We start from the raw sequence: 13,931 nt of genomic DNA, 5'->3' as shown, positions 1-13,931 counted from the left end.
CACAACATAACATAACATAACACAACACAACATAACATAACATAACATAACATAACATAACATAACATAACATAACATAACATAACATAACATAACATAAGTCTGTCCTAGACTTAGTCATATGTATACTCCCTTGAGTTTATCTTGTCTAGCAAGACATTGATGGGGACAGCCTGGGTATTTTTCAGTCAGCCCTGACTGTTGGTTGACTTAGTGACATTTCAGGTCTAAAACCACATCTCTCTGTAGCACACCTTCCCCCCCTCTTCCCCCTCCCCCAGGCTATTTTTCAGTGAACTCTGGGTAAAATACTTGCGAAGTAGATACTGAAAATGCATGTTCCTTTTAGAACTGACCACTCCTTAACCACTCCCTAATCCCACCCTGACTCACCTAGTTATCATATTTGGCACATGTTTTACTATAGTTTATCCTATATAAACTTTAACTGTACCCCTCTAAGGTGGCAGGTTCCCTAAGAACTCTTGCCCACTGTATAGTGTAACAATAAATCTTTGCCTCCTTGACTTAAAGAATGCTTGAGTCCGTGAATTCATTCCAGGAGACCTTACCCTGGGAACTCTGGTCTTGGGATCCCTGTATTCCTGGGGATTTCTTCCTCAATATTTCTGGTCCCTCATCAACTGGACACTCCAATCAAAACTAATCTATTCCTTTAAAGAGAGGGTACTCTCCCCTCACCTCCTGAATGGAAGGTGGTATTTATATAGTGCTGATAAAGTTTGAAAAACACTAGATATATATTATCTCATTGATTCTCAAAATAATCCTGTGTGATAGGCGCTGTTATTATTATTCCTACTTTACAGATGAGGAAATTGACATTGAAAGAGGCTGACTTGCCTAGGATTATAAAGTTATTAAATCACACAGCTAATCAGAATTGTAACAATTAAGGAATTTGTGCATCTGAGTCAATGCAAATCATGCTTGAGGCAAGCAACACTAACCTCACCCACAGGTTGAATTTTAAACGTGTGTGGTGGGAAGCCTCACTCTAACATCCTCTACCTATAGACAGTGGGAGTGAGTCCATGTGGGTTTTTGGTTGTTCCTTCTCTCTTCTGTGGAGATGGTCTTTTTGCAAGTGTATGTACCATCATTGGGGGAGGGCACTTGCTTAGCTCTGGGTCAAGGCGTTGGTACAGATACCAGCACCTAATACTTTAATGCTTCGGTGGAGGGTTCCCACCCTTTGTCACTTCTTTCCTGAGGCCAGACATCTCCCACTATCTGTATGGAGAGAGATATCTTTATATTTGGAAACAGTTTTTCTGGTTATTATAAAGATTTGAATGAGTTCAGCAGAGAGACAGACAGACAGACAGAGACAGAGAGAGACAGAGACAGAGGGAGAGAGGGAGAGAGAGAGAGAGAGAGAGAGAGACAGAGAGAGACAGAGAGAGAGAGAGAGAGACAGAGAGAGAGAGAGACAGAGAGAGAGACAGAGAGAGAGACAGAGAGAGAGAGAGACAGAGAGAGAGAGAGAGACAGAGAGACAGAGAGAGAGAGAGACAGAGAGAGAGAAAGAGACAGGTGCCTGATTTCTTTAGCATGTGTGGACACTGGGGAGGTGAAGGGAAGAATTAAGTTTGTATATCAGGAAAGCTGTTAGACCTCCCCTTGCCCCCACTCCTCCGCTCCTCATCCTACTTGCCATTCTCAGTTCCTCAGTTCCCTAGGAGTACTAACATGCACCAACATCACCGTTGTCCAAGACCTTGGCCTTGCCAAACCCCCATCTAGGGCTGACACCATATGGTCCCACTGTGTTTCTTTCAACTGCTTCTAGAGCCTTCTAAATTCAGTGCTCTAGGACAAAACCCCAGTGTCTCCACCCTATTTATAACTCTGTATCTTTTTTTTTAAGGGTAGATAAAAGGAAGGGGACAAGTAATATATAGTATGAAGATATGTTCATATAAGGATTTCTAAGAACCACAGTGAGAAAGCCTGGTAGAAGAATTTGGGTGAATATCAATGGAGGCAGAAACTAAAGCAATGTTGGTATCAGAGATGACTGTAGACCTCTTGGATAGAAAGAGGAAATGGATGAAGACTTAGGGAAACCAATCATAAGGCTGGACTAGAGGTATGATATAGTAGCAATGGGGGATTACCTGGTCCTTTGCCTTAGCCCCAAAAAGAACAGTGAATACTTTCTTTTTTAGCCTTAACATACTTCAGAAAGTGCAAATCTACAAGGAGAAGTTCTATTTTGGAGGGGATTCTCATGAAGAAAGAGAACTAGGGGTGAAAATGGAACCCCCCCAGGAAAAGTAGTATGCCATCTTAGAATGTATACTAGAGAATGAAAGGAAAAGTGTAGTCTGACCATGAGATTTGATGGGGGAAGTTTTAAAAGCATTCATGAAAAGGATAGGTAAGATCCCAGGACCTAAGATTCTCCAAGGGAAGTCAGTTAGGGAGTTGAACACAAGAAAAAGGGAAAATTGTCCAATGAGACTAGTATTGATACAAAGGAAGCTCAGCAACAAATTCATAATTAAAAAGATATGTACAGAAGACAGAAGAAAAGGTGAAGAAAATGAAACAGTAGGGCAATATAAAATATCAAAGCATGGCACGGTCCTATAAGAATACTGTCTGGACTACTATGGAAATGTTTTGCATAACTACACATGTATAACCTATATTGAATTGCTTGTGTTCTCAGTGGGGGTGGGTGAGGAGGGGAGAAGGGGGAGAATCTGGAACTCAAAGTTTTAAAAACAAATGTTAAAAATTTGTTGTTACATGCAACCAGGAAATAAGATATACAGGCTATGGGGTATAGAAATTCATCTTGCCCTACAAGAAAGTAAGGGGGAAGGGGGGAAGGACAGGGATATGGGGGAATATATGAGAGGACAGACTGGGGGAAGGAGTAATCAGTATGCTTTCCATCTTAGGGTGGGGGTAGGGGAGTGATGGGGAGAAAATTTGTAACTCAAAATTTTGTGGAAATGAATGTTGAAAACTAAAAATAAATTCTGAGAAAAGAGAGATGATGGCAGCTAGACACCTCCCTCATAAGATAAAAGAGGATGGGGAGGGAAGGAGTGAATTTGGAACACAAAATTTGAAAAAAAAAAAGAACATTATAATTGTTTTTACATGTAATTAGGGGAATTATATATTAAATAAATGTGACCTTAGGTAGTTTGAATAGGGAAAAAAAGAGGCTCATAAGAGAAAATGGAGATGGAAGAGCTTAAAAATTGAATAAAAAATTTATGACAAAAAAAAAGAATGGTGTCTGGAGTACTAAGTTTCAGAATGAGCTGAGCCTGGGGACGAAGCTAAGGGCAACAGTAAAGATTTTTTAAAAGAAAAGTTAAATTGGCATTTTACATCATTGAGCATGTATAATCTATATCAGATTGCCTGCCATTTTAGGGAGGGGGGAGAGGAAGGAGGAAGGGAGACAAATTTGGAGCTCAAAATCTTATAAAAATTAATGTTGAAAATTGTCTTTACTGTAATTGGAAAAAATAAAATACTATTTTAAAAAGTTATATTGGGGAGAGCAGAAATAAGATGACAGAGTTAATGTTCAGTTGTGTCCAACTTTTCATGATCCGCATGGACTATTCTGTCCGTGGGGTTTTCTTGGCAAAGATACTGGAGTGGTTTGCCATTTCCTTCTCTTAATGGATTAAGACAAACAGGTTAAGTGACTTGTCCAGCTACTGGGTGTCTGAGACTAGATTTGAACTCAGGAAGATGAGTCTTCCTGACTCCAGGGCTGGCACTCTGTTCACTGAAACACCTAGCTGCCCCCTCTAAATATTAGAATGGGTCAAAAAAGAAGACAATGATTCTATAACAGGAAATATTAAGGCAAAGTCAAATGCTGAAAAAAAAAGTAAGGGATCTCATAGTAGAAACAAATGACCTGGAAAACAGATCAAGGAGAAAAAAAAATTAAGAATAACTGGACTATCTGAAGGATATGACCCAAAATAGGACTTCAAGAAATCTTAAAAGAAATCTTCCTAGATCTCTTCAAAGTGAAAACAGAAAGGATTCAATGGTTGTCTCAGAAATTCTGAAACAAAAACTCCCAAGAACATTGTAGGCAAAATTCAGAGGTGAAAGAAAAATTACTGCCAGCACTCAGAAACAAAGAATTCAGGAACTGGGGAGCCACAGTCAATATCACACACAATTTAGCAGCCACCACTATAAAAGAGCGGAAAACTTGGAATGCAATCAGCAAAAGATGGTGGGCATAAAGCCAAAAATTACTTATCCAGCAAAACTGAGTTTAATGCTACAGGGGAAAAAAATAAAGGAAATAGAGGGCATCCAAGCATTTTTGACAAAAAGACCAGAGCTGCAGAGACACTTTGAAGTTCAAACACAAGAATGAAGAGAAAAATAAAAAGGTAAACATGAATAAACAATGATGGAGGATTAAACAAGGATACTTGCAGCTCTGAGGAGATGATAATGTATCTCTCTGAATCCCATCATTATCTGGGTACACCAAAGGAGTCTAATTAGAAAAGGCCTGGGAGTGGTTCTGTTGTCTTGATAATCTTAAGAAAATAGTGGAGAAAGAGATAAGAGGAATATACTGGTTTGGGGAAGGGAGAAGAAGATTAAAGAAATTTATTTCACATAATCAGAGTGGGCTTGTCGACATCTATTCAAACAAAGAATAGGGGATTGGGGGAGGGGTGGGGAGAGACTGACTTTGGAATCTCAGTCTGAACTGATTTTTAAAAAGGAAGAAAACGCACATACATATACAATTGGTACAGAAATACATTTCACTCAACAAAAATATGAAGGAAAAGGGTCAGGGCAGCAGGGAGAATTAAAGGAAAGGTAAAGTGAGGAAGAGATTAGTTTTGATGAAAAATAAACTCTAAGGAGGTACAAAAATATTTATATATATTTTTTGAGATGGCAAAGAATGTGAATCTGAGGGGATGCCCTTAAATTTGGGGTAATATATGAATAAATTATGGTATATAAGTGTGATGGAATACTATTTTGTTGTAAGAAATGATAAAGGGTCTGGTTTGAGAGAAACCTAGGAAGGCTTGTGTGATCTGATGCAGAGTGAAATGAACAGAACCAGGAGAACAATTTATAAAATGACAACAATATTGGAAAAGGCAAATAACTTTTCATAGTGATCAACCATTATTCCAGAGTACTAGTAACAAAACATGCTACCCACTTCCTGATAGAGAAATGAAGGACTCAGAATGAATACATGTATTTTCATTTTACAGATGAGAAAACTGAGCCTAGGACAGATGAAATGATTTGCCCAAGGTCACACAACTACTTATTAGTATTTGAAACAGGATTTGAACTGAGACCTCTCTAACTCTAGGTCCAACACCATAACTATGTCAGCTGGTGGTCTAGATCAGGGCAGCCTGTGAGGAATGGACAACAGTTTCCCCTCTTCTATCATACACAACACACAGCTGTGGGGTTTTGGTCACTTTGCTACTGGCAATGAGCTGGGGCTGAAACAGAACAGCTCTGGTCCTCAGATACAATGTCATAGATCACAGGCCATCTCCCTAGCCCTGGGGTCTACCTGGAGCCATTAGCAAGCTAATAAAGCAAGTTCAAGGTAAGTATGCTTTAAAAAAAAAATCATTCTACCCACAGGGCTGGAGTCAGACTTTCAAGATGTGCTGTGTCTTTTAGGTTGCTCATGGTGCAGCAACAGCACAGTGAGATCACCAACATTCTTGACAGGATCAAAACGACACGGGGGTAATGAGGGGAAAAGTGGATGGTATGTAGTAGCTTACCTGCCCTGCCCTGCCCTATCCTTTCCATCCCACAAAACTGAGGACCCATTTTCCTCCCTTAAGACTCAATCCCTAAGGAATTTCATCTGCTTCGATGGTTTTAAAGTATCACTTTAGAAATGTGATATATAGTACATACATAGTAGCTTTATTACCACCCTGAAGAATTCAGCACCATTTTCATGCTTAGAGATGCCACCATTGCCCAAAGCTACATTAATAAGCATCAGAAGTGGGATTTGATCTATCTCCAGTGCCAGTGTTTTCTCTTCACTGCTTTTTCATGCTGGCTCTGGATGTCGGGGTCCAGGGATTTTTCACTCTTAACATCCAAATATCTCCACCAAAGGAGTTCTTTTTATAGTGCACCTTTGGATATCAATTCCTAGCTTTACTCCTTCATAATTCCTTTCCTAGGTTCTCTTTAGACAGCATGCAGAGTCTTTTATTGTACTCTAATTTATTTTACTGCCATTGAAGAGATCAGGCTAACAGATCATTACAATTTACAAAGTATCAGCATTCACCTAATCTCCTATTCACTTACTCTCCTTGTGTAGCTTTCTGACCATTTTATCTGGGCTACATCACAGTTGGCTGGTTCCCCCAGTCTATTTCTTCCTATTCATAAGTAAAGGCAATGTCTCAACTGCCTTGTCCAGCACTAACCTGGGAGACAAACCTCATCATAGACTCACCAGCGACTTCACTAGCATAACCAACATTCCCCCTCTCATTCCCCCACCATCCTCTATAAGGATGACAGGCTCTGCTAGCATATAGGGCAATAGGGTACTTGAATATGTGACTATATTTTGAGGCAACATATATGATAACTTCTGCCCTGAACCAATGACTAAAGACCTTAACCCCAGCAAGATATGGAAGAAGGTAGCCCAATACAAAGAGTTAGCCAATGGTGGATAGGGTCCATATGGTCACAAAATCTGCCCCTTGAGATAAATGCAAAATCATTGCTACAACTGGCTTCTACTGAAACAAAGCTACCATGTTGGTCTTCTTGTCTTTGGAATGGCCTCATTGGTGGTCTCTGGTCACAAATTTGGCCAGATGATTTGTGGAACTGAGAAAGCAGGTATATGTCAGTACATGATTGTCATTAATCTTTTAGATGAAAATTTTATTGATGTCTTATTGTTTTCATATCAGTCATTTCTAATAAGCCTTCTTTTGTAACAAAGAAAAACAATTAAGCATAATCAACATTGTGTAGCATTCTGAACCACAGTACACCACCTCTCCAAGCAAGAATGAAGGGGCATTTGACATCTCTTGTCTGGGGTCAAGACTGGCCATTCCATAGGGGTCATCTTCATTTTTGGTGTGCTTCATTGACATTGTAGTTAGAGGGAATCTTATCTTTCTGGTTCTACATATCTCACTGAGTCTTAGCCCAAACAAGTCTTCTTGTGTTTCTCTGAATTCCTCAAATCTATTCCTTCATTTATCACATTGAACTCAGATATTCTCCAATCAGTAAACATCAACTTTGTTTCCATTTTCTTGCTGCCAAAAAAAGCATCTCTTAATTCTTTTCTCCCCAATTTAAAAAACATTTTTATTTAAAGCCTTGAGGTCCAAATTCAGTTCTTCCCCCTCCCTTCTCCCTCCTTCCTGAGATGGCAAGCAATCAGATATAGGTTATACATGTGCAATTATGTAAAACATTTCCATATTTGTCATTTTGTTTAAGAAGACTCAAATAAGAGAAAAAAATGAAAGAAAGTGAAAAATAGCATGCTTTAGTCTGTATTCAATCAATATCAGTTCTCTCTCTGGAGGCAGATAGTATACTTCATCTTTAATCCTTTGGGATTGTCTTTGATCATTATATTGTTGAGAATAGCTATCATTCACAGTTCTTCATCGAACAAAATTGCTGCACTGTGTACAATGTTCTCCTGGTTTTGTTCACTTTGCTATGCATCAGTTCGTGTAAGTCTTTCCTGGTATTTCTGAAATCATCCTGCTTGTCATTTCTCATAGCACAATAATATCCCATTAAAATAATATACCACAGCTTGTTTAGCCATTCCCCAATCGATGGGCATCTCTTTGCTTTCCAATTTGTAGCCATCACAAAAAGAGCTGCTGTAAATATTTTTGTACAAATAGATCCCCCCCCCATTTTTGTACATTTTTGGGATATAGACCTAACAGAGGCATTGCTGGATCAAAGGGTATGCAGTTTTATAGCCCTTTGGGCATAGTTCTAAATTGCTCTCTAGAATGGTTGAATCAGTTCACAATTCCACTAGCAGTCATTTCCCACATCCCCTCCAACATCCAACATTTTCCTTTTTTTGTCATATTAGCCACGATACATGTGAGATGGTATCTCAGAGTTGTTTTAATGTGCAATTTCACTGATAAATAGTGATTTAGAGAATTTTTTCATATGATTATAGATAGTGTTGATTAATGTTTTTCCAGTTGTTTAGATCTGACTTTATTTTAGTGAAGTGTTTTATAGCTGTGTTTGTATAGTTTCTGGGCTTGTCTTGGCAGTATTTTATATTGTCTATTTCAAATGGAATTTCTCTATATCTTGCTGCTGGACTTTGTTGGTAATATATAGAAATGCTGATGATTTATGTAGGCTTATTTTGCATCCTGCAACTTTGCTAAAGTTGCTAATTATTTCAAGTAGTTTTTTAATTGATTGTCTAGGATTTTCCAAGTATAACATTATATCATTTGCAAAGAATGATTGTTTTGTTTCCTTATTGCTTATTCTAATTCCATTTTCTTCTCTTATTGCTAGAGCTAACATTTCTAGTACAATATTAAATGATAGAGGTGATAATGGGCATCATTGCTTCATCCCAATTTTATTGGGAAGTCTTCTAGTTTATCCTCATTACAGATAATGTTTGTTGATGGTTTTAGATGAATATTACTTGTCATTTTAAGGTAATCTCCATTTACTCCTATAGGAATAATTGTATTTTGTCAAAGACTTTTCCTGCATCTATTGAAATCATCATATGATTTTTGTTATTGATATGGTCAATTATGCTGTTAGTTTTCCTAATATTGAACCAGTCCTGCATTCCTGGTATAAATTCCATCTGGTCATAGTGAAAGGTTCTTGTGATATGGTGTTGTAATCTCCTTGCTAGTATTTTATTTAAAATTTTTGCATCAATATTCATTAGGGAAATTGCTCTATAGTTTTCTTTCTCTGCTTTGGTTCCTCCTGGTTTGGGTATCAACATCATATTAGGGTTGTAAAAGGAATTTGGTAGGACTCCTTCACCCATTTTTCCAAATAGTGTATATAGTATTGAAATTAATTGTTCTCTAAATGTTTGGTGGAATTGACTTGTAAATCTGTCTGGTCCTGGGAATTTTTTCTTAGGAATTTCATTGATGGCTTATTCAATTTCTTTTTCCTAAGACTAGTTATTTAAGGATTTTATTTCTTCTTCTGTTAATCTGGGTAATTTATATTTTTGTAGATATTCATCTATTTCATTTAGATTATCAAATTTATTGGCATACAATTGGACAATATAGCTAATAACAATTGTCTTAATTTCCTCTTCATTGGTGGCAAATTCATCTCTTTCATTTTTGAAACTAGTAATTTGGTTTTCTTCTTTTCTTTTTTTTTTTAAATCAAATTAACCAGTGGTTTATCTATTTAATTGTTTTTTTTTCCGCATAAAACCAGCTTCTAGTTTTATTTATTAGTTCAATGATTTTCTTGCTTTCAATTTTATTAATCTTTCATTTGTTTTTCAGGCTTTCCATTTTGGTGTTTAATTGGGGATTTTTAACTTGATCTTTTTCTAGTTTTTTTTTCTCTTTTTTGCAATTGCATGTAATTAGAGATATAAATTTTCCTCTAAGTACTACTTTGGCTACATCCCATAAATTTTGGTATGTTGTCTCATTGTTGTCATTTTCTTTAATGAAATTATCAATTGTTTCTATGTTTTGTTCTTTGACCCACTTGTTTTTTAGGATTAGATTATTTCATTTCCAATTAATTTTTAATCTCTCTTTCTATTGTCTGTTATTGAAAGTAATTTTTATTGCATTATGATCTGAAAAAATATGTGTTTACTACTTCTGCTTTTCTGCATTTGGTTGTGAGATTTTTGTGTCCTAATACATGGTCAGTTTTGGTGTAGGTGCCATGTACTGCGGAGAAAAACATATCTTACTTTCTATTGCCATTCAATTTTCTCCAGAGATCTATCATATTTAACTTTGCCAGAATTTTATTCATCTCTTTAACTTCTTTCTTGTTTATTTTTAATGAGATTTATCTGGTTCTGAGAGGGGAAAGTTGAGGTCCCCTACTAGTATAACTTTATAGCTTTCCTCCTGTAACTCATTTAACTTCTTCAAAAATTTAGATGCTACACCATATGTTTAGTATTGATGTGACTTCACTGTCTATGGTATCTTTTAGCAAGCATAGTTTCATTTTTTTTAGAACTTTCAGAAACATTTTAAAAATTAGATCTATTTTTGCTTTTATTTTGTGATTTTTCTTACTTTGCATCAATGCTTGCTCCTCCTGCTTTCTTTGCTTCAGTTGAAGCATAATAGATTTTTCTCTAGCCCTTTACTTTTACTCTGTGTGTATCTCTCTACTTCAAATGTGTTTTTTGTAAACAACATATTATAGGATTTTGGTTTTTTAATTCATTCTGCTATTCTCTTCCATTTTATGAGAGAGTTCATTCTATTCACATTTATAGTTATGATAACTGTGTATTTCCCTTCATGCTATTTTTATTCTCTCTTATACCATACCCTTTCCCTCCTCACAAGTGTTTTACTTCTGATCACTGCCTTCCCCAATATATTTTCCCTTTAACAGTCCCCCCTCTCCCTTCCATTATCCTTGACCCTTTTTATTTCCTTATAGGGTAAGAGATTTCTATATCCAACTGAGTGTGTATGTTATTCTCTCTTAGAGCCAATTTTGATGAGAATAAAGTTTAAGCTTTTTGAACCCCCTTCCCATCTTCCCTTCCATTATAATAGCTTTCAGGCCTCTTTCATTTGGGATAATTTGCCCTATTCAATCTCCCCCTTCCTTCTTCCATGCATTTTCTTTTTCACCCCTTTATATTGGTTTTTTTTTGGGGGGGAGGTGTCATCCCATCAAAGTCACCTTATATCCACACCCTCTATCTATATATACTCCTTCTAATTGTTTCTATAGTAATAAAGTTGAGTTATAAATACTATCTTACTATATAGAAATATAAACAGTTTAACCTTATTGAATTTTTTTATGTTTTCTCTTTCCTATTTCTTCTTTACCTTTTTATATTTTTATTGAGTCTTGTATTCAGAGATCTATTTTTTTTATTCAGCTTTGGTCTTTTAATTAGAAATGCTTGAAAGTCCTCTATTTTGTTAAATGTTCATTTATTTCCCCAGAAAGATTCTACTAAATTTTGCTAGATTGATGATTCTTGGTTGTAATCCTAATCCCTTTGTCTTCTGGTATATCATATTCCAAGTCCTCCAGCTCTTAAATGTGGAAGCTGCCAAATCCTGTGTAATCCTGACTGTAGCTCCACAATATTTGAATTGTTTATTTTTGGCTGCTTACAATAATTTCTCCTTGATCTGTGAGCTCTAGAATTTGGCTATAATGTTCCTGGTATTTTTCATTTTGGGATCTCTTTCAGGCGATGATCAGTGAATCCTTTTGATTTCTATTTTGCCCTCTGGTTCTAATATATCAGGGCAGTTTTCTTTGATAATTTCTTGAAAGATGCTGTCCAAGATTTTTTTTTTATCATGGCTTTCAAGTGGTCCAATAATTCTTGTATTATCTGTCCTAGAGCTATTTTCTAAGTCAATTATTTTTCCAATGAGAAATTTCACAGTTTCTTCTATTTTATTTTTACTTTTACAATTTTGTTTTATTGTATCTTGATGTCTCATAGAGTAATTAGCTTCCATTTGCTCAGTTCTAATTTTTAAGGAATTGTTTTCTTCAGTAAGCTTTTGTACTTCCTTTTCCACTTAGCCAATTCTATTTTTTAGGGAGTTATTTTCCTCAGTAAATTTTGGTGTGTCTTTCCCCTATACTATTGACTCTTTTTTCATGATCTTCTTGTATTATTCTCATTTATTTTCCCAATTTTTCTTCTACTTCTCTAATTTGCCTTTTAAAATCCCTTTAGAGCTCTTCTAGGAATTCATTTTGGGCCTGAGACCAAATTACATTCTTCTTTGAGGCTTCATGTAGCCATTTTCACAGTTTTGTCTTCTAAATTCATGCCTTGATCCTCCTTATCACCATAGCAACTTTCCATAGTGAAGCTCTTTTTTAATTGTTGCTCATTTTTTCTGCCTTTTTTTTTTTTTGACTTGGTGTTTTTACATGAGAGTTGGGCTCTGGTCCTGCACCGTCCAATCTTTTTGTGCTGGGGTTCTAGGTCTTACTGTTGGCTTTCGCTGGATTTCAGATTTTTAGCTGCTTGCTTTCTCTGGAGGGTAGACTTCCTTTCTGGCTTGTGCTGGGGACTAGGGCCTCCCTGTTAGCCTCCCCTGTGTGTGAGGTTTAGCTGTTGGCTCGCTCCAGGGGTGGGGCCCTGTTACTGGGTTGCTCTGGAGACAGGGTCTTTCTGCTGATAGGTCCCCAGAGGGACCTCACCACTGGTCAACCACGGAGTCCAGGCTTCCCTGGTGGCCCATCTTAGGGGTGGGGTCACTAGGGTGGGGCCTTGCTGTGCTACACAGACTGCTCACTTGCCTAGGGGCTGCTGGCTTGCAGGAGGGGGGTGGGGCTTGCTAGTGGATCGCCCCAGGCTGTGAGCCCTGCTGTAGGCCTCCTGCTGTGAGGCTGCCGGCTGCTATTGTTCTTGGACTGGAGGCCTCTCTAACCTCAGTGAGACAGATCTTTCCTGCAGGGCTGGTAAACTTCTTTCCTGCTGCTAGATCAATTTTGAGGCAGCTTTCTAGTTGTTTGGAGGGGAATTTTAAAGGGTTTCAGAAGGTCCCTTCCTCACTCTACCATCTTGGCACTGGAAGACCATCTCTTAATTCTTAATTCAAATCTTATTCCAGAGTGAGAATTACCATCATTTTTCAGTCTTTAAGAGATAAGCATTGCTAAAGGGCCAGGGACAGACAAAGTCATTTCAAAGAGCCCTTAGTTATTCCTCATTCAGTGATAGGGTCATTTTCCCATAGGTCATTTATTCCTTTTAACTTTCCCTGGTGCCATCATACAGTGCTGCAGTTTTAAAAAATAGAATTTTGGCTAGCAAGCTACCTTGGGGTCAGAAAGATAGAAGAGGAGTGTCTACTTTGTAGGTTAACAGAACCCGAAAGAAGGCATCGCATCCCTGTAGTGTAGCCGGACTATCTGTTCATGGGGTATAGGGAAACCACCCTCTAACAGAAAGGATTCTTATTTAATCTGATACTGCCTATTCATGCACCACTCCAGACTATTTACCCTTCAGCAATGCAGTATTTCACATGCAAAACCTACCTATCATCTTATGCTCACAGTAAATCACAATGCATTATTTGATATATTTACAATGAAGAGGATTTGATATGTTATTAACAACAATACGCTCGTAATGTATTTTTCAATTTGAATTAATTTTGCAGCTAATTCTAGCTACTGAATGTCTTCATTTAAAATATACATATATATGTATATTGTTTGGTATTTTAATTAGGCCCAAAGGAATATATTTGCAAATTTTGGTACACTTCATTTGTTATATTAATGAAAAGGCACATTAAATCAAGTTTCATGTGGATATTTCATTATGTACACTGCTCTTACATGTCACTAAAAGAGATTTATATTAGAGGCTGTAACCACAAATAGCCACCACGGACACACTGCTCATTTAAAATTTAAAATTTTGTTTTAAGGTACTGAAAAACAAAGCACCCCACTGTTTACCAAGTAATACAAAAATGGCCTCACTCAGCCATGGATCGAGGTGTGCTGTGGATCAGAGCTAGTTCTGGACAAAATTGGGAGGTATAGCACCCCTCACCCCTACCCCAATCCCCTGCAGTTACATCTTGCCACTATCTGTAAATTCTTCTGGGTAGTATCCTCTTGTAGGGAATGTAGCTAGTACTTCAAACTCACGA

This window comes from Petaurus breviceps, unplaced genomic scaffold, assembly GCF_028583685.1.
Source record: "Petaurus breviceps papuanus isolate PSGF00001 unplaced genomic scaffold, PetGlider_PUasm1.0 90808, whole genome shotgun sequence".
Classification (NCBI taxonomy): domain Eukaryota; kingdom Metazoa; phylum Chordata; class Mammalia; order Diprotodontia; family Petauridae; genus Petaurus; species Petaurus breviceps.
The sequence above is the reverse complement of the archived record's forward strand: the minus strand, read 5'-3'. Positions refer to the sequence as shown.